The 18,936-nt window shown below is 38.9% G+C and overlaps 1 protein-coding gene across 13 annotated transcripts in view; it reads left to right on the top strand.

Moving 5' to 3' along the window:
• The first annotated feature begins 1,059 nt into the window (after window positions 1-1,059).
• Window positions 1,060-18,936, top strand: part of CCDC91 (coiled-coil domain containing 91) — a 395,073-nt gene continuing 377,196 nt past the window's right edge. For all 13 annotated transcript variants that reach the window (XM_061417532.1, XM_061417523.1, XM_061417531.1 and 10 more), the window contains exon 1: window positions 1,060-1,148. The gene's annotated coding sequence lies outside the window, so the exon portion shown is untranslated. The remainder of the gene's footprint in view (window positions 1,149-18,936) is intronic.

The following is an 18,936-nucleotide window of genomic DNA, read 5'->3' as shown; positions in this document are numbered from 1 at the left end:
ATGCTTGTTTTCAAATAAAATAGTCATTTTATCATTCTCTCTTTTCTTTAGGCAGAGAAGGCAATGGCACCCCACTCCAATACTTTTGCCTGGAAAATCCCATGGATGGAGGAGCCTGGTAGGCTGCAGTCCATGGGGTCGCGAAGAGTCGGACACGATTGAGCGACTCCACTTTCACTTTTCACGTTCATGCATTGGAGAAGGAAATGGCAACCCACTCCAGTGTTCTTGCCTGGAGAATCCCAGGGACGGGGGAGCCTGGTGGGTTGCCGTCTATGGGGTCGCACAGAGTTGGACACGATTGAAGTGACTTAGCAGCTTTTCTTTAGGAGAAACTATTTGAAGGTTTGGTAAACAGGGAGTACCTTGGCAGCTGAAAACAGATTTTCCTTTGAACAGAGATGGCATGTACAGATCACTGTGATGTGGAGATAAAGCCAAGAACAAACGTAATTCTAGAGCAGAGCTCTTTGGCTGGAGTCATGCATCAGTGGTCTGGAGAGGCTCTGAACTTGACCCGGTGCTGTGAGAGTTCTGATGGTCAAGAGGAGACGTTGTCTAGTCCACTCTTTTCTTAAGCACTTAACTCAGTTACAGTATTTAGGGTAGTCTGTTTGGAAGTGGTTAAGAAATCAGGGCCCGTTCTTCTCAGGACCAGTCCTACCAAGTCCTAGACAGGAGTGCCATTATGGGGATGGTTTGACTTGAATGGGTTAGTCACATAAACAGGCTCTGTCATTCAAGTGAACAAGAAGCTGTAACCAACAGGAGGTAGCGCCCGAGTCAACCTGTTTCACAGGGAAGCGCTCTGAAGACCACAGGAGCCAAAACTGGCGGGTCTCAGAAGATTGGGCCTGGGGCTCGCGCTTGGCCTGGGCATACGTGACGCGCCTGTGGGCGTTGAGTGACAGGCGCGGTGTTGGGCGGGCCTTGGCGGAAATCAACTTCCGGGGGCAGAGGCTCTGGAAGCCGGGTGGTGAGTGCGCTGTCCCAACGCCTGTTACTGGGCCGCATTCCCCTAGGTCTGGGTCGCGCCCGGGGGCGCGCGCGTGCCTGTGTGCTGGGGGTGGCTCACCTGGCGCTGTGGGGGAGCAGCGCAGCTGTGGTGGCAGTGACGGCAGGCGGCAGCGGCGAGAGCCGGGGCGCAGGTAAACGGACGCTCGCCTTCTGGGCCTGGGTCTGGGGCCCGGGCCGCACGAGGCCGGCGGCGCGCCGTGAGGCGGCCTGGGCACGGGCTGGGAGCGCGGACGGGCTTCTGCCACCGGCAGGTACGACCCCGGCCCAGGGAGGTCTCGGGCCGGGGAGTCACGGGGCGTGACCCGCCGCGGGCGGGAGCTGAGCCTCGCTCCCCAGCGGGCGGTGTCTACCCGTGCTTTCCCTCGCTGGCACATTTCTGCCCCTGCATGTTCCAGAACCGAATGTTTTCGAAAGTCTACGCACAAGTACACGTGATTACTGTGTCACCAAAGCTCCCATGAACGGTGACTTTGATCCTTGCCGAGTTTTCACCGATCGCGTCTTGTTTAAGTTTTCCCTTTGACTTAAGTACAACAGGGTCCGTCAGACAGTCATATTTCCTTGTCTTTACTTTGGGCCACAGACTGCAATAAAAGTAGCATTTCAGAGTGAAGGCAGTGGCCGGTAACTTTCCAAGTGGTGAGGCATCTTTCATCCCCTTAAGTGCGCCCCCTCTCCTACAATAAAGATGATTCTTCCATCTGCCCTTGTTGCATACTGCGGAGCAAAGCTTTGGACGTAAAACCTATGTTTGGCTTCACTTGAAGGAGTGGGAACCCTATTAAAAGCAGCTCTGAGTGGGGTTTGTTTTTTTTTGGTAGGATGATGTTGCTGCTGCTACTCTCACTTGCTTCCCTGATGAGAGTTGGGGCACAGCCTGATTACCTGGAGGGTCAAGTTCTGACCACAGCTGTAGGTGATTTAGAGGCGCCTTAGGAATTAGGACTCTCTTTCTCCTATCTCCCCTTCTGAACTGTACAGGAACTGATGCCCACCTTACTCGTTAAATATTTATCTGGGTGGTAGTTGGACGAAGGCATTTTGAATGTTGCATTAGTGCTGGTGATGGGGGTGGGCTGATTTTTCATCTTGTCACGGGGGGACGGGCTAACATTTCACCCTACAGTTTAAGACCGAGTTCCCAGAATATTTAGCTGGATGGGATGACAGGGACTGGCAATAAATTCACGTTGTTCTCTGCCATCGGAGACCTGTATCCTTTATCTCATTTGCTTTGTGCTGCAGTTTCTGTTCCATTGAGGGGATTAGCGCTACTGTACCTGTAAGGTTGATGGAGCTGGAGGACGCCAGAGAGAGTGCACCTGTATGGTGCTGGCTACTGGGTAAATTGTGTGGTAGAGAATTGCCCTGGTTACGAAGTTTGGTATACTGCAGGCTGGCTAGGAAGTTGTTCTGTGAGTTGGGAAATCTTATTATTAACTGGTTTCCCAGCAACAGTACACGCCAAATGGAATAAACATAAAACAAAGTGGTGAAAGTTACAATTTACCTAACTTTTATTAAATGGAAAAATGTATCTTCTTATTGGAGTGATCAGCTCAAAGCTCCTATTTTATTTTAATCATCTTGATAGCAAACAGAAACTGCAGAAAGTCATCATAGAGAGACAGCATTTTTTTTTTTTTTTTTGGAGTGGCAGTGGGGAAAAAAAAAGAAGATAGATGGTTACCAAGTAGCTAGTCTGAAGCTTAAATGGACAAATAGGAATTTGCCTAGTTAGAGGCACTTTATCTTATATTCCTAGCTATATATATATATGGTTGTAAAGTATATAGGATTGTTATGAATAAAGAAAACTATGTTTATTGTCTTGTATTTCATAGCAGAAATTGGGGTGGAAATGCATTTAGTTGGCTGAGGTCATTTTTATTAGTAACTTGGAAAGGGCATGTTTAGGTGAGTGTTTCCAAATTTTAGCTTGTAATCACTGTGCCTCCTTTATCAATCTGTTACTTGTGACTTTTGGTCTTTCTTGAAACTCATCAAATTTTGTTATTTTCTGTCTAAACAATGAGAACAATAAAAAGGACACACTGGAGTAACTTTTTATATCAGTGTGTTTCTTCTTACTAATGATAAATCAGTATTTTGATTTGTAATATTTCTAAAAAATTTTTGTTTCCCCCACTGTTTCTCTTCCACCCCAATACCCATTTATTGGGTTGTCATTTAATTTGAAACATATTTTTCAAAGCTTCCCTGGTGGCTCAGTGGTAAAGAACCCACCTGCTAATGTAGGAGACTGGGACTTGATCCCTGGGTGGGGAATATTCCCTGGAGAAGTAAATGGCATCCCATCCCTGTATTCTTGCCTAAAAAATTCCTTGGACAGAGGAGTCCAGTTGGCTACAGTCCACAGTGTTGCAGAGAGTCAGACATGACTGAAAAATTAAATAACAACAACATATTTTTCAAAAGAGCATGTCTTGTGTCTTTTAAAATGTGGGCTTATTGAGGTATAGTTTATAAGTAAAAACACTCTAGTATCTTGTTCTTTAAACTGACACATGCACAATATTCATATAACTACCACCACAATCCAGACACAGAACATTTCAATCATTCCAAAAAGTTCCCTCATGCGACTTTGTAGTTGGTTTCCTCCCCTCAGTGGTTGATCAGGCAACCACTGATCTGTTCCCTATCCATATAGCTTTGTCTTTTCTGGAATGTCATATAAACAGACTCCTACAACAAATAGAATTTTTTTCTGGTTTCTTTCACTTAATGCTTTTGTGATTCACCCATTTTGGTGCATGTATCAGTGCTTTGTCCTTTTTTGCTTTATTGCCAAGTACTATTTCATTTCTTTGCATTAATCACTGAGGAAGGCTTTCTTACCTCTCCTTGCTATTCTTTGGAACTCTGCATTCAAATGGGTATATCTTTCCTTTTCTCCTTTGCTTTTAGCTTCTCTTCTTTTCTCAGCTATTTGTAAGGCCTCCTCAGACAACCATTTTGTCTTTTTGCATTTGTTTTTCTTGGGGATGGTTTTGATCACTGCTGCTGTACAATGTCACGAACCTTCGTCCATAGTTCTTTGGGCACTGTGTCTATCAGATCTAATCCCTTGAATCTATTGGTCACTTCCACTATATGATCATAAGGGATTTAAGTCAAACCTGAATGGTCTAGTGGCTTTCCCTACTTTCTTCAATCTAAGTCTGAATTTGGCAATAAGAAGTTCATGATCTGAGCCACAGTCAGCTCCCGGTCTTGTTTTTGCTGACTGTATAGAGCTTCTCCAGCTTTGGCTGCAAAGAATATAATCAGTGTGATTTTGGTATTGACCATCTGGTGATATCCAGTGTAGAGTCTTCTCTTGTGTTGTTGGAAGAGTGTGTTTCCTATGACCAGTGCATTCTCTTGGCAAAACTGTTAGCCTTTGGCTTGCTTCATTTTGTACTCCAAGGCCAAATTTGCCTGTTATTCCAGGTATCTCTTGACTTCCTACTTTTGCTTTCCAGTCACCTATGATGAAAGGGATATATGTTTTGGCTGTTAGTGCTAGAAGGTCTTACAGGTCTTCATAGAACTGTTTAACTTCAGCTTCTTCAGCATAACTAGTTGGGGCATAAACTTGGATTATTGTGATATTGAATGGTAGAATAGGAAAGACTAGAGATCTCCTCAAGAAAATTAGTGATACCAAGGGAACATTTCATGCAAAGATGGGCACAATAAAGGACAAAAATGGTATGGAACTAATAGAAGCAGAAGATACAAAGAAGAGGTGGCAAGAATACAAAGAAGAACTGTACAAAAAAGATCTTCATGACCCAGATAACCATGATGTGTGATCACTCATTTAGAGCCAGACATCCTGGGATGCGAAGTCAAGTGGGCCTTAGGAAACATCCCTACAAACAAAGCTAGTGGAGGTGATGGAGTTCCAGTTGAACTATTTCAAATCCTAAAAGATTTGAAAGTGTGAAATCCTAGAAGCTGTGAAAGTGCTGCACTCAATATGCCAGCAAGTTTGGTCAGCAGTGGCCACAGGACTGGAAAAGGTCAGTTTTCATTCCAATCCCAAAGAAAGGCAATGCCAAAGAATACTCAAAACTACTGCACAATTGCACTCATCTCACATGCTAGTAAAGTAATGCTCAAAATTCTCCAAGCCAGGCTTCAACAGTACGTGAACCGTGAACTTCCAGATGTTCAAGCTGGTTTTAGAAAAGGCAGAGGAACCAGAGATCTAACTGCCAACAATCCATTGAATCATCAAAAAAGCAAGAGAGTTTCACAAAAACATATACTTGTGCTTTATTGATTATGCCAAAGCCTTTGACTGTGTGGATCACAACAAACTGGAAAAATTTTCAGGAGATGGGAGTATCAGACCACCTGACCTACCTCCCGAGAAATCTGTATGCAGGTCAAGAAGCAACAGTTAGAACCAGACATGGAACAATGGACTGGTTCCAAATCAGGAAAGGAGTACTTCAAGGCTGTATATTGTCACCCTGATTATTTAACTTATATGCAGAGTATATCATGAGAAACGCTGGGCTGGATGAAGCACAAGCTGGAATCAAGATCGCAGGGAGAAATATCAATAACCTCAGATATGCAGATGATACTCCTATTTTGGCAGAAAGTGAAGGAGAACTGAAGAGCCTCTTGAAGAAAGTGAAAGAGGAGAATGAAAAAGCTGGTTTAAAACTCAGCATTCAGAAAACGAAGTTTGTGGCATCTCGTCCCATCACTTCATGGCACATAGATGGGGAAACAATGGAAACAGTGACAGACTTTATTTTCCTGAGCTCCAAAATCACTGCAGATGGTGACTGCAGCCATGTATTTAAAAGATACTCCTTGGAAGAAAAGCTATGACTTAGCATATTAAAAAACAGAGACATTACTTTGCTGACAAAGGTCTGTCTAGTCAAAGCTGTGGTCTTTCCAATAGTCATGTGTGGATGTGAGAGTGGGACTGTAAAGAAAGCTGAGCACAGAAGAATTGATGCTTTTGAACTGTGGTGTTGGAGAAGACTCTTGAGAATCCCTTGGACTGCAAGGAGATCCAGTCAATCCTAAAGGAAATCTGGCCTGAATATTCATTGGAAGGACTGATGCTGAACTTGAAACTCCAGTACTTTGGCCACTGAAGTGAAAGAACTGACTCATTTAAAAAAACCCTGATGCTGGGAAAGATTGAAGGCAGGAGGAGAAGGAGATGACAGAGGATGAGATGGTTGGGTGGCATCACCTACTTTATGGACATAAGCTTGAGCAAGCTCTGGGAGTTGGTGATGGACAGGGAAGCCTGGTATGTTGTAGTCCTTAGGATCGCAAAGTGTTAGACATAACTGACAGATCTGACTGCCTATTTCATTTTATGGCTATATCACAGTCTTATTTATTCACCAGTTGATGGACATTTAGGTTGTTTCCAGTGTTTCTCATTTAGGAATGAAGGTGCTGTAAACATTCACATACATTTCTTTGTACATTCTTCTGTGGGTCTTTGTGTAGATAAATGCTTTCATATCTTTTGGTTAAATTTCTAGGAGTATGAATCTCTGATCATGTGGCAAATGTTCACTTAACTTTATAACATTACCAAAGATAAGAAATTACCAGCATTGTTTGATGGTTCCATTTTCTCCACATGCTGGTCAGCATTTGTCATTTTGCTTTTAATTTCAGCTATTCTAATAGGTATTTAGGGCTATCTCAACGATGTTTTAGTTTGAATTTTCCTATCAGCTAATATGTTGAGCTTCCCTGGTGGCTCAGATGGTAAAGAATCTGCCTACAACGTGGGAGACCTGGGTTTGATCTCTGAGTTGGGAAGATCCCCTGGAGGAGGGCATGATAACCCACTCCAATATGCTTACCTGGAGAATCCCCATGGACAGAGGAGCCTGGTGGGCTACAGTCCATGGGGTCACAAACAGTTGGAAACGACTGAGTGACTAAGCACAGCAATACTTTGAGCATCTTTTCATGTGCTCATTTGCTGTCATTTGCTATCTTGTGTGTTTTCTTTTGTGAAGTATCTGTTAAAACCTTTGGTCTGTTTTATTACTGAGTTGTAAGAAGTCTGGATACAATTACTTTATCATATATAGGTTGACAGATATTTTCTTTCAGTCTGTGGTTTGTCTTTTTATTTTCTTAATTGTATCTTTCAAAGAGTTGAAGTTGTACATTTTGAAGAAGTCCACATTATCATTTTTTTTTCTTTTGTAATTTGTGCTTTTGTGACCTATCTAGAAAATTTTGACTAACCCAGAGATACAATGATTTTTTTTTTCTGTGTTTTCTGTTAGAACTTTTATAGTTTTAGATTTTACCTTTAGTTCTGTGATCTGTTTTGATCAGCCTTTTATTCATTTCTGTTTGTAGTACAAGATATGTGTCAAAGTTCTTTTTCTCTCTTTCTTTCTTTTTTTTTGGTATATGGACACCTAATTTGTCCAGTAACACTTGTTGAAGAGACTATCCTTACTATCCTTTCTTCAGTAAAATTTCTTAGCATTTTTGTCAGAAATCAATTGACTCTATGTGTAGATACGTTCCTGGACTCTCAGTTCGGTTCTGTCATTCCATGTGTCTTTCTTTTGGCCAAAACTACACTGTCTTCATTAATGTAACTTCGTAGTTTTGTTTTGAAATTAGGAAGTCTGAGTCTTCCAATTTTTTTTTTTTCTTTTTAATTGTTTTAGTTATCCTAGCTCTTTCTTTCCATGTATGTTTGTAGAATCAGCCTATTTCTATAGAAAAGCATCCTGGAATTTTGATTCTGGATGCATTGAAGTTATAATTTTGCTTGAAGAGAATTAACATCTGAATGGTTTCTAATCCATTTTAATAAAGCCTTGATTTTCCTCATTAGCATTTTAAGCTTTTAGCAAAGAACTTTAACACACATTTAAAAAGTGTCTGTTTTATGTTATTTGGTGCTATTGTAAATGGTATTCTTTTTAAAAATTTCAATTTACAATTATTTATATAAATAAATTGATACTTTATTTTGACCCTGAATTCTCAGTCTTGTTAATAAATTCACTTACACTAATAGGTTTTCTAGACTGTTTGGAATTTTCTATGTAAACAATCTTGTCTGCCAGTAGAGACAGTTTTAGTTAGTTCATATTTTCCTATTTGCCTTTTATTTATTTTATTTTATTTTTCTCATTATACTGGCTAGGACCTTCATGATGAGGTTAAACAGAACAAGTAAGAGCTGACATCCTTGTCTTAATTCTCATCTTAGTGGGGAGAGTATGTTATCTTTTACCACAAAGTAGTTAGCTATTGGTTTTTTGTAAATACAATTCTCATCAAATTGAGGAAATTTTCTTTAACTTCTAGTGAAATTTTTTTAAAAATCAAAATGAATTTTGTATTTTTTTGATTGTGGAAATTGTAGTTGATTAGAATGGAAAGTTGAAAAATAAACCAGTAAAGAAAAGAATTAATCCATTTCTATTAGTATGAAATAATTCCTGCATTATTATTCCTGCATAAAAATTCCGGCATTTTTTTGTTTGTTTTTATTTTGAAAACATTTAAAAAACAAAGTTGTAAATATTGTCATATTTTTTCCTTTTCACTAAACATTACACACATTGCTTACTGCATCATGAATTTCTTGAAAATTTGACTTGTATGTTCTTGATTTGTCATTCAGATGGTTGTTTTCCCCATTAGAATTAATATTAAGTCTATGTGCATAATTCTGATAAAATTCTTTTAGTTGATTTTTTAAAAAGTGATTATTACTCAAAATGCATGAACTTTTTCCAAATTCTTAATATACACTGCTGCCTTGTTTAATTTAATATTCCTAGAATTTATCTGCCTGGGCCTTTATTTGCAACAAATTTTGGAGCAAAAGGTGGCAGTTAATATCGTTGATTTTTTTGGAGCAGTGTTGCAAGATAGACTCCTAGGATTTCAGAAACTCAGTTTATTAGATTTATCTAGTTTATATCATTTATTTTATAGGTTTAGCATGTGCAATAAGTAAATGACTTTTCCTTCCACATTATTATTTTTCTGCCAGTGATCTAGATAAAATTCCTGATGCATTTTGTGTAATGTAAAATGCTCAAGTTCTTTTTATAAGGATTGTAGAAATCTTTGTGTTCAGTATCATGCAGAAACCCTTTATGCGTGTTATTTTATTGAATTCCAACCAGACTCTTTGGTTGTAGCCAAGTAGTATTTTCCCCATTTAATAGGTGAGGAAACTGAGTCTCAGACAAGTGAACAATGTTATTCAAGGTTGTATCAACAGTGAGTGGTACAGTTGGATTGATCACAAGTGTTTTTTTTTTATACTGCTTTTATTTGTAGACTACAATACCAATATTTGTATTTGTAAGGCCTCCTCAGACAGCCATTGCTTTTTTGCATTTCTTTTTCTTGGAGATAGTCTTGATTCCTGTCTCCTGTACAATGTCACAAACCTCCGTCCATAGTTCATCAGGCACTCTATCAGATCTAGTTCCTTAAATCTATTTCTCACTTCCACTGTATAGTCATAAGGGATTTGACTTAGGTCGTACCTGAATGGTCTAGTGGGTTTCTCCACTTTCTTCAATTTCAGTCTGAATTTGGCAATAAGGAGTTCATGATCTGAGCCACAGTCAGCTCCCGGTCTTGTTTTTGCTGACTGTATAGAGTGTCTCCATCTTTGGCTGCAAAGAATATAAGCAATCTGATTTCAGTGTTGACCATCCGGTGATGTCCATGTGTAGAGTCTTCTCTTGTGTTGTTGGAAGAGGGTGTTTGCTATGCCCAGTGCGTTCCCTTGGCAGAACTCTATTAGTCTTTGCCCTACTTCATTCTGTACTCCAAGGCCAAATTTGCCTGTTTTTTTTTTTTTTTTCATTCAAATTTGCCTGTTATTCCAGGTGTTTTTTGACTTCCTACTCAGGCCGTCTGAGGAAGCCTTACAAATAGCTGTGAAAAGAAGGGAAGTGAAAAGCAAAGGAGAAAAGGAAAGATATATCATTTGAATGCAGAGGTCCAAAGAATAGCAAGGAGAGATAAGAAAGCCTTCCTCAGTGATCAGTGCAAAGAAACAGAGGAAAGCAATAGAATGGGAAAGACTAGAGATCTCTTCAAGAAAATTAGAGATACAAAGGGAACATTTCATGCAAAGATGGGCACAATAAAAGACAGAAATGGTATGGACCTAACAGAAGCAGAAGATATTAAGAAGAGGTGGCAAGAATACACAGAAGAACTGGACAAAAAAGATCTTCACCACCCAGATAATCACGATGGTGTGATCACTCACCTAGAGCCGAACATCCTGGAATGTGAAGTCAAGTGGGCCTTAGGAAGCATCCCTACAAACAAAGGTAGTGGAGGTGATGGAATCCCAGTTGAGCTATTCCAAATCCTGAAAGATGATGCTGTGCAAGTGCTGCACTCAACATGTCAGCAAATTTGGAAAACTCAGAAGTGGCCACAGGACTGGAAAAGGCCCATTTTCATTCCAATCCCAAAGAAAGGCAATGCCAAAGAATACTCTAAATACCATACAATTGCACTCATCTCACATGCTAGCAAAGGAATGCTCAAAATTCTCCAAGCCAGGCTTCAACAGTACGTGAACTGTGAACTTCCAGATGTTCAAGCTGGTTTTAGAAAAGGTAGAGGAACAGAGATCAAATTGCCAACATCCGCTGGATCATCGAAAAAGCAAGAGAGTTCCAGAAAAACATCTATTTCTGCTTTATTGACTATGCCAAAGCCTTTGACTGTGTAGATCACAATAAACTGTGGAAAATTCTGAAAGAGATGGGAATACCAGACCACCTGACCTGCCTCTTGAGACACCTGTATGCAGGTCAGGAAGCAACAGTTAGAACTGGATATGGAACAACAGACTGGTTCCAAATAGGAAAACGAGTACGTCAAGGCTCTATACTGTCACCCTGCTTATGTAACATCTATGCCAAGTACATCATGAGAAACGCTGGGCTGGAAGAAGCACAAGCTGGAGTCAATAATGCCGGGAGAAATATCAGTAACCTCAGATATGCAGATGATACCACCCTTATGGCAGAAAGTAACGAAGAACTAAAGAGCGTCTTGATGAAAGTGAAAGAGGAGAGTGAAGAAGCTGGCTTAAAGCTCAACATTCAGAAAACGATGGTGGCATCTGGTCCCATCACATCATGGCAAGTAGATGGGGAAACAGTGGAAACAGTGGCTGACTTTATTTTTTTGAGCTCCAAAATCACTGCAGATGGTGATTGTAGCCATGCAATTAAAAGACGCTTACTCTTTTGAAGGAAAGTTATGACCAACCTAGACAGCATATTAAAAAGCAGAGATGATACTTTGCCAACAAAGGTCCGTCTAGTCAAGGCTATGGTTTTTCCAGTGGTCATGTATGGATGTGAGAGTTGGAGTATAAAGAAAGCTGAGCAGTGAAGAATTGATGCTTTTGAACTGTGGTGTTGGAGAAGACTCTTGAGAGTCCCTTGGACTGCAAGGAGATGCAGCCAGTCCATTCTAAAGGAGATCAGTCCTGGGTGTTCATTGGAAGGACTGATGTTGAAGCTGAAACTCCAATACTTTGGCCACCTCATGCAAAGAGTTGACTCATTGGAAAAGACTCTGATGCTGGGAAGGATTGGGGGCAGGAGGAGAAGGGGACAACAGTGGATTAGATGGTTGGGTGGCATCACCGACTCAATGGACATGGGTTTGGGTGGACTCCAGGAGTTGGTGATGGACAGAGAGGCCTGGTGTCCTGTGGTTAATGGGGTTGCAAATAATTGGACATGACTGAGCGACTGAACTGAACTGACAATACCAATATGGAGTTCATGTAAGCATTTTGTATATATTCTGCTTGTTCTGGATTGGTCTTCTTATTTTAATTTTTAAAATAAGCTCATTAAGCTATTTAATAAATCAAAACGAGTCAGTTTCAGTTAAATATAAAATGCCCAAATAGAAATTTATATTTTATTTATATTCTTTTATATTGTCTAATTTTAAATTATTTTAGATATTTCTTGCCCTGTATCCTCTTCCCTTCCCTGTCAAGTCTCAAATAAGGAGTAGAAAGACTGTTATTAGCTATTGCTGTAGTTTTACTTAAAGAATTAGGGATATATTTATTGTCACTAGTAGAGAAGACAATAATTTTAAAATTTTGAAATGAGAAGATTATTTTTAAGTTACAGGTTTATTAGATGAAGATTAGAAGTAATGTTAGGTGCTTTAAAATGCAGCATGTTATAATTCTAGTAAACCTTTTATCTTTAGAAGAGTATGAACATTTTGGCATTTACATAATGCTATTGAACACATATATTCATATAGACTAATTATATCAATGAAAAAAACACTGTTTTGTAAAGTGTGAAATCACTTTTTCCATTAAGTGGTATTCAGGAAAGATTGTCTTTATCTCCTTTTGCCAGCCTTGCTAACATAGACCATGTGCATCTCCTACCAAAAGCAGGCATAGATAGTGAAGAAGCCAGCCAAATTGCCTTTTATGTTGTGTCCAATTTTGTGGTAAAAGAGGGTCTACATGAACATTTCAAGATGTTTTACTTTTGTATTATAATAATTCAAAACTTCTGCAATTGTAGTAAAGATAATGCTATATTATGCAAGATCCATTAATATGTGTGTGCTTCTCTGATAGACTTAGGAGTTTACATGAATATTACTAAAAAACTACATGTTGGATGAATGAAAATCAGATTTTTGGTTGACTTACAGACTTTTAAGAAATGGATGCTCCAAACCTTGGGTTGTTTATAGTATACCATCTGCATATTGATTATGAAGTATTCAGTTATACTTCATGTGTTACTGGTGTATAATATTGTACTTGTGTCTTTGAATCTAAGGTGTTGTAGTCAGTATGTAGTTGGATCATGCTTTTTCTTCATTCTGTAAATTTCTGCCTTTTGATCAGGTTGTTTAACACACGTGTATTTAAGATAATTACTGATAAGATAGGGATTATACTTGCCATTTTACTGTTAAGTTGGTGCATACGTAATTGCAGTTTCGAATCATGATTTTTAAATCATTATAACTAGGCTTAGTTACATCTGTATTAATCAAAATAGGAACCATTACAACAAACACATTTTTGCCAGTGAGAAATAGGTTTGTTTATTCCTGTAGCATAAAAATCTGTACTTTGGGATTTGATGAACTCTTGGAAAGAATTTTCTGCCTCCTGCTGGTCGTGGAAGCATTTTCCCTGCAAAAAGTTGTTCAGATGCTTGAAGAAGTGGTAGTTGGTTAATGACAGGTCAGGTGAATATGGTGGATGAGGCAAAATTTTGTAGCCCAGTTCATTCAACTTGTGAATCGTTGGTTGTGTGATGTGTGGTCAGGTGTTGTCATGGATAAGAATTGGGCCCTTTTTGTTGACCATTGTGTGCTGCAGACATTGCAGTTTTTGGTGCATCTCATCGATTTGCTGAGCATACTTTTCAAATGTAATGGTTTCTCTGGGATTCAAAAAGCTATAGTTGTTCAGATCACCGAAGAGTGACCATGACCTTTTTTTTTTGGTGCAAGTTTGGCTTTGGGAAGTGCTTTGGAGCTTCTTCTCAGTCCAGCCACTGAGCTAATTGTTGCTGGTTGTCATATAAAATCCACTTTTCTTTGCATGCCACAGTCCAGTCGAGGAATGGTTAATTGGTGTTGCATGGAATAAGAGAAGAAGACTCTTCAGAACAATGATTTTTTTGATTTGCAGTCAGTTCACAAGGCACCCATTTACCGAGCCTTTTCACCTTTCAAATTTGCTTCAAATTCCAAAGAACTCAACTCCGTGGCTGACATTGTGTTCTTGGGCAACTTCTCCTGTAGTTGTAAGAGAATTAGCTTCAATGATGTCTCTAAATTGGTCGTTGTCAACTTCTAGTGGCTGGCCACTATACTCTTCATCTTCAAGGCTGTCATCTCCTCTGCAAAACTCCTTGAACCAACACTGCACCGTATGTTTGTTAGAAGTTCCTGGGCCAAATGTGTTGTTGATGTTGTGAGTTGTCTCTGCTGTTTTACCTCCCATTTTGAACTCAGATAAGAAAATTGCTTGAATTTACTTTTTGTCTAACATCAGTTCCCTAGTCTAAAGTAAATATAAAATAAACTGCAAGTAATAAGTCAGTAGAAAAAAAATAAATGCACATTAAAATGATGTTTAACATAACCACATTTATTTAAGAATGTATTCCAATATCAAATGGCAAATTTCTACAAGCAAAAACTGCAGTTACATTTGCATCAACCTACTATTTGTTTTCTGTATATTTTTAAGTGTTTTTGTTGTTGCTGTTCCTTAATCCCATTACTGCTTTGTGTTGTATTAAGTAGACATTTTCTAGTGTTCCATTTTAATTCTTTTATTGTTTCTTTCACTATGTTTAAGTTACTTTTTTAGTGATTGCCCTGGGGATTACAACTACTGACTTTATAACAGTCTGTTTGGTGTCTATTGTGAATTAGCACCAACAATCTCACATTTATAAAAAGTTTGCCCCTATGTAGTTCCATTTCTTCTCCTTTGTTGTGCAGCTATCGCATAAATTACATCTTTCTATGTTGATGCCCATCAACACAGATTTGCAGTCTTTCTTTGTGCAGTTGTGTTGTAAATTGTATAGGTGAAAAAAGAATTACGAATATACCTTTTGTGAAAGTCAGGTGTCTCTGACTCTTTGTGACCCCATGGACTGTAGCCTGCCAGGCTCCTCTGCCCTTGGAATTCTCTAGGTCAGAATACTGGAGTGAGTAGCCATTCTCTTCTCCAGGGGATCTTCCCAACCCAGGGATCGAACCCAGGTCTTCCACATTGCAGGCGGATTCTTTACTGTCTGAGCCACCAGGAAAGCCCAAAATATATCTATATTTATATCAGATCAGATCAGTCGCTCAGTCGTGTCCGACTCTTTGCGACCCCATGAATCGCAGCACGCCAGGCCTCCCTGTCCATCACCAACTCCCGGAGTTCACTGAGACTCACGTCCATCGAGTCAGTGATGCCATCCAGCCATCTCATCCTCTGTCGTCCCCTTCTCCTCTTGCCCCCAATCCCTCCCAGCATCAGAGTCTTTTCCAGTGAGTCAACTCTTTGCATGAGGTGGCCAAAGTACAGGAGCTTCAGCTTTAGCATCATTCCTTCCAAAGAAATCCCAGGGCTGATCTCCTTCAGAACGGACTGGTTGGATCTCCTTGCAGTCCAAGGGACTCTCAAGAGTCTTCTCCAACACCACAGTTCAAAAGCATCAATTCTCTGGCGCTCAGCCTTCTTCACAGTCCAACTCTCACAGTTGTACATGACCAGAGGAAAAACCATAGCCTTGACTAGACGAACCTTTGTTGGCAAAGTAATGTCTCTGCTTTTGAATATGCTATCTAGGTTGGTCATAACTTTCCTTCCAAGGAGTAAGCGTCTTTTAATTTCATGGCTGCAGTCACCATCTGTAGTGATTTTGGAGCCCAGAAAAATAGTCTGACACTGTTTCTACTGTTTGCCCATCTGTTTCCCATGAAGTGGTAGGACCAGATGCCATGATCTTCGTTTTCTGAATGTTGAGCTTTAAGCCAACTTTTTCACTCTCCACTTTCACTTTCATCAAGAGGCTTTTGAGTTCCTCTTCACTTTCTGCCATAAGGGTGGTGTCATCTGCATATCTGAGGTGATTGATATTTCTCCCGGCAATCTTGATTCCAGCTTGTGTTTCTTACAGTCCAGCGTTTCTCATGATGTACTCTGCATCTAAGTTAAATAAGCAGGGTGACAATATACAGCCTTGACGAACTCCTTTTCCTATTTGGAACCAGTCTGTTGTTCCATGTCCAGTTCTAACTGTTGCTTCCTGACCTGCATACAAATTTCTCAAGAGGCAGATCAGGTGGTCTGGTATTCCCATCTCTTTCAGAATTTTCCACAGTTTATTGTGATCCACACAGTCCAAGGCTTTGGCATAGTCAGTAAAGCAGAAATAGATGTTTTTTTGGAACTCTCTTGCTTTTTCGATGATCCAGCGGATGTTGGCAATTTGATCTCTGGTTCCTCTGCCTTTTCTAAAACCAGCTCGAACATCAGGAAGTTCACGGTTCACATATTGCTGAAGCCTGGCTTGGAGAATTTTGAGCATTACTTTACACTAGCATGTGAGATGAGTGCAATTGTGCTGTAGTTTGAGCATTCTTTAGCATTGCCTTTCTTTGGGATTGGAATGAAAACGGACCTTTTCCAGTCCTGTGGCCACTGCTGAGTTTTCCAAATTTGCTGGCATATTGAGTGCAGCACTTTCACAGCATCATCTTTCAGAATTTGAAATAGCACAACTGGAATTTCACCACCTCCACTAGCCTTGTTCATAGTGATGCTTTCTAAGGCCCCCTTGACTTCACATTCCAGGATGTCTGGCTCTAGGTCAGTGATCACACTCATGATTATAAAAGACAGTTTTTATATTTACCTGTGTCTTTTATATTTGCCTGTGTAGTTATCTTTACTGGTGCTCTTTATTTCTTTGTGAGAATTCAGTTGCTTTGTGTGGTTCTTTCATTTCAGCCTGATTGCTCCTTTTAGAATTCCTCATAGATAAGACTTCCTGGTGATAAATTCTCTTTGTTTTTGCTTCGAGTAAGTCTTAATTTCACCTTCATTTTTTTTTTTTTTTAGTATTAGTTTTGTTGGGTATAGAATTCTTGGTTGAAAGTCTCTCTTTCAGCACTTTGGGCCATTCCATTGCCTTCTGCCTCCATGGTTGTTTATGAAAAGTCAGATTAAAAATCTTATCACTGATTGCTTGTACCTGATGAGTTGCTTCTGTTTTGCTGATTACAAGATTCTCTCTTTGTCCTTGGCATTTGAAAGTTTGATTATGACACCTTAAAGTGGGGTCTCTTAATTTTATCCTACTTGGAATTTGTTGAACTTCTTGGGTGTGTAGGTTAATGTTTTTCATCAAATTTGTGAAATTTTCTAGCATTATTTCCTTAAGTAGTTTTTCTGCCCCTTTCTTTGTCTCCTTGTTTTCTGGAACTCTGATTATGCTTAGGCATATGTTAGTATTCTTGGTGGTTATCCACAGGTCTTTGATACTTTGTTAATTTTTTTTTTTTAATCCTTTTTCCTTTTGCTCAGACTGGTTAATCTCAATTGACCTATCTTCACATTCACTGATTCTTCCTTCTATCATTTCATAAATTTGGTGTTGAGGTCTTCTAGTGGATGTTTTAAAATTTCAGTCAATGTACTTTCAACTCTAGATTTTTTTTTTAATTAATTTTTTTTTTTTTGGAGGATAATTGCTTTACAGAATTTTGTTGTTTTCTGTCAAACCTCATTATGAATCAGTCATAGATATACATATATCCCCTCCCTTTTGAACCTCCCTCCCATCTCCTGCCCCATCTCACCCCTCTAGATTGATACAGAGCCCCTGTTTGAGTTTCCTGAGCCATCCAGCAAATTCCCCTTTGCAGTCTATTTTACATATGGTATTGTAAGTTTCCATGTTACTCTTCCCATACTCCCCTCTCCCATGTCCATAAGTCTATTCTCTATGTCTGTTTCTCCATTGCTGACCTGTAAATAAACTCCATATTTTATGTTTTATTTTTATAACTCCTGTCTTTTCATTAATATTCTTTATTTTGTGAGACTTTGTTATTATTTTTCCTTTATTTAGGCACAGTTTCCTTTAGTAATTTGAGACATGATATTTGAACATGTTAGAGTTGTGAATTTTAATATCTTTGTCTAATAAGTCTAATGTCTGAGTTTCCTCACAAGTAAATTTCTGTTGACTGTATTTTTTTCCTTTGTGTAGGGGCTCTATGTTTTTGTTTCTTGGCATGTATCAATTTTTGTTGAAACTAGATATTTATAAATATATGTTTGTTGTGTATATATACTTTAAAATACATTATATATATATATGTAATGTGGCAACTTGGGATATCAAATTTTTTTCTCTCCTCTCCAGGTTTTTAATATTTTTATTGTTACTATTTTTCTTGCTATTTTTCTGTCTTGGTGAACTCTTTATGTAAACTCTGTGTTCTTTGTCTTGTGTGGCCACTTGGAATTATGCCATTCTGTCTTATATTTTTGAGTCAATTTAAATAGGGGAAATATTTAGTTAGGGCTTGTGAATTATGCTTAAACATTAATAGAAATATTAAAATGATTATAAAAAGAAAACATTATTGAATGCTTATAGTATGCTATGCCTGAACATAGTACTTGGTTAATGGGATTTTCTAGTAAAGAAAGGTAAGTAGAAGCTCAGTTTTTTTTTTGTTTTTTGTTTTTTTCAATTTGGTGAAAAATCTCTAGACTTGTACTTGTGGAGTTTTAATGCCTTAGTAATTAAAGGTAACTGAACTTATTATTTTTTCCCTAGCATTTAACTCACTGACTTAGCATCTTGTCATCTTGTATTACCCGAGAGTCATAATTGAGAATGTTATTTTCACTACTTCAGAAGAGATTTGGATGATTGTTGCTTTCAAACAGTTGATAAGAACATGGGGTTAAAGTGTAGAAATACTTATACACAATGAATGGAACTTAAGTGAATAAAACTTACTGTTGTCAGTGCCATCACCCAATAGCTAGCATTTTTTGGATTTGGTTATATATTTACTCAGTAGAGAGAGAGTGTCAGTTGACATTTCTGTTGGATCTTGACACTATTGCATATAAAAAAAGAACCATTGGGATTGCCTAGATTGCCTTGTGAGAAAACTTTGGATTTTTAGCTAATGGCTCAGTTAATCTTCATAATGGTACAGAGGAAAAGTTGTTCAAACATTGCTCAGAAGATGTCAGATTTGTCAGGAATATACCCAATTATAGAGGCTTTGTGTGTTTCAGACATTTTTGTTTCCACATGCATATTTAATTCTGTTTTTGATGAGCTA

This window comes from Bos javanicus, chromosome 5 (assembly GCF_032452875.1).
Source record: "Bos javanicus breed banteng chromosome 5, ARS-OSU_banteng_1.0, whole genome shotgun sequence".
Classification (NCBI taxonomy): Eukaryota; Metazoa; Chordata; class Mammalia; order Artiodactyla; family Bovidae; genus Bos; species Bos javanicus.
The sequence above is the reverse complement of the archived record's forward strand: the minus strand, read 5'-3'. Positions and strand labels throughout refer to the sequence as shown.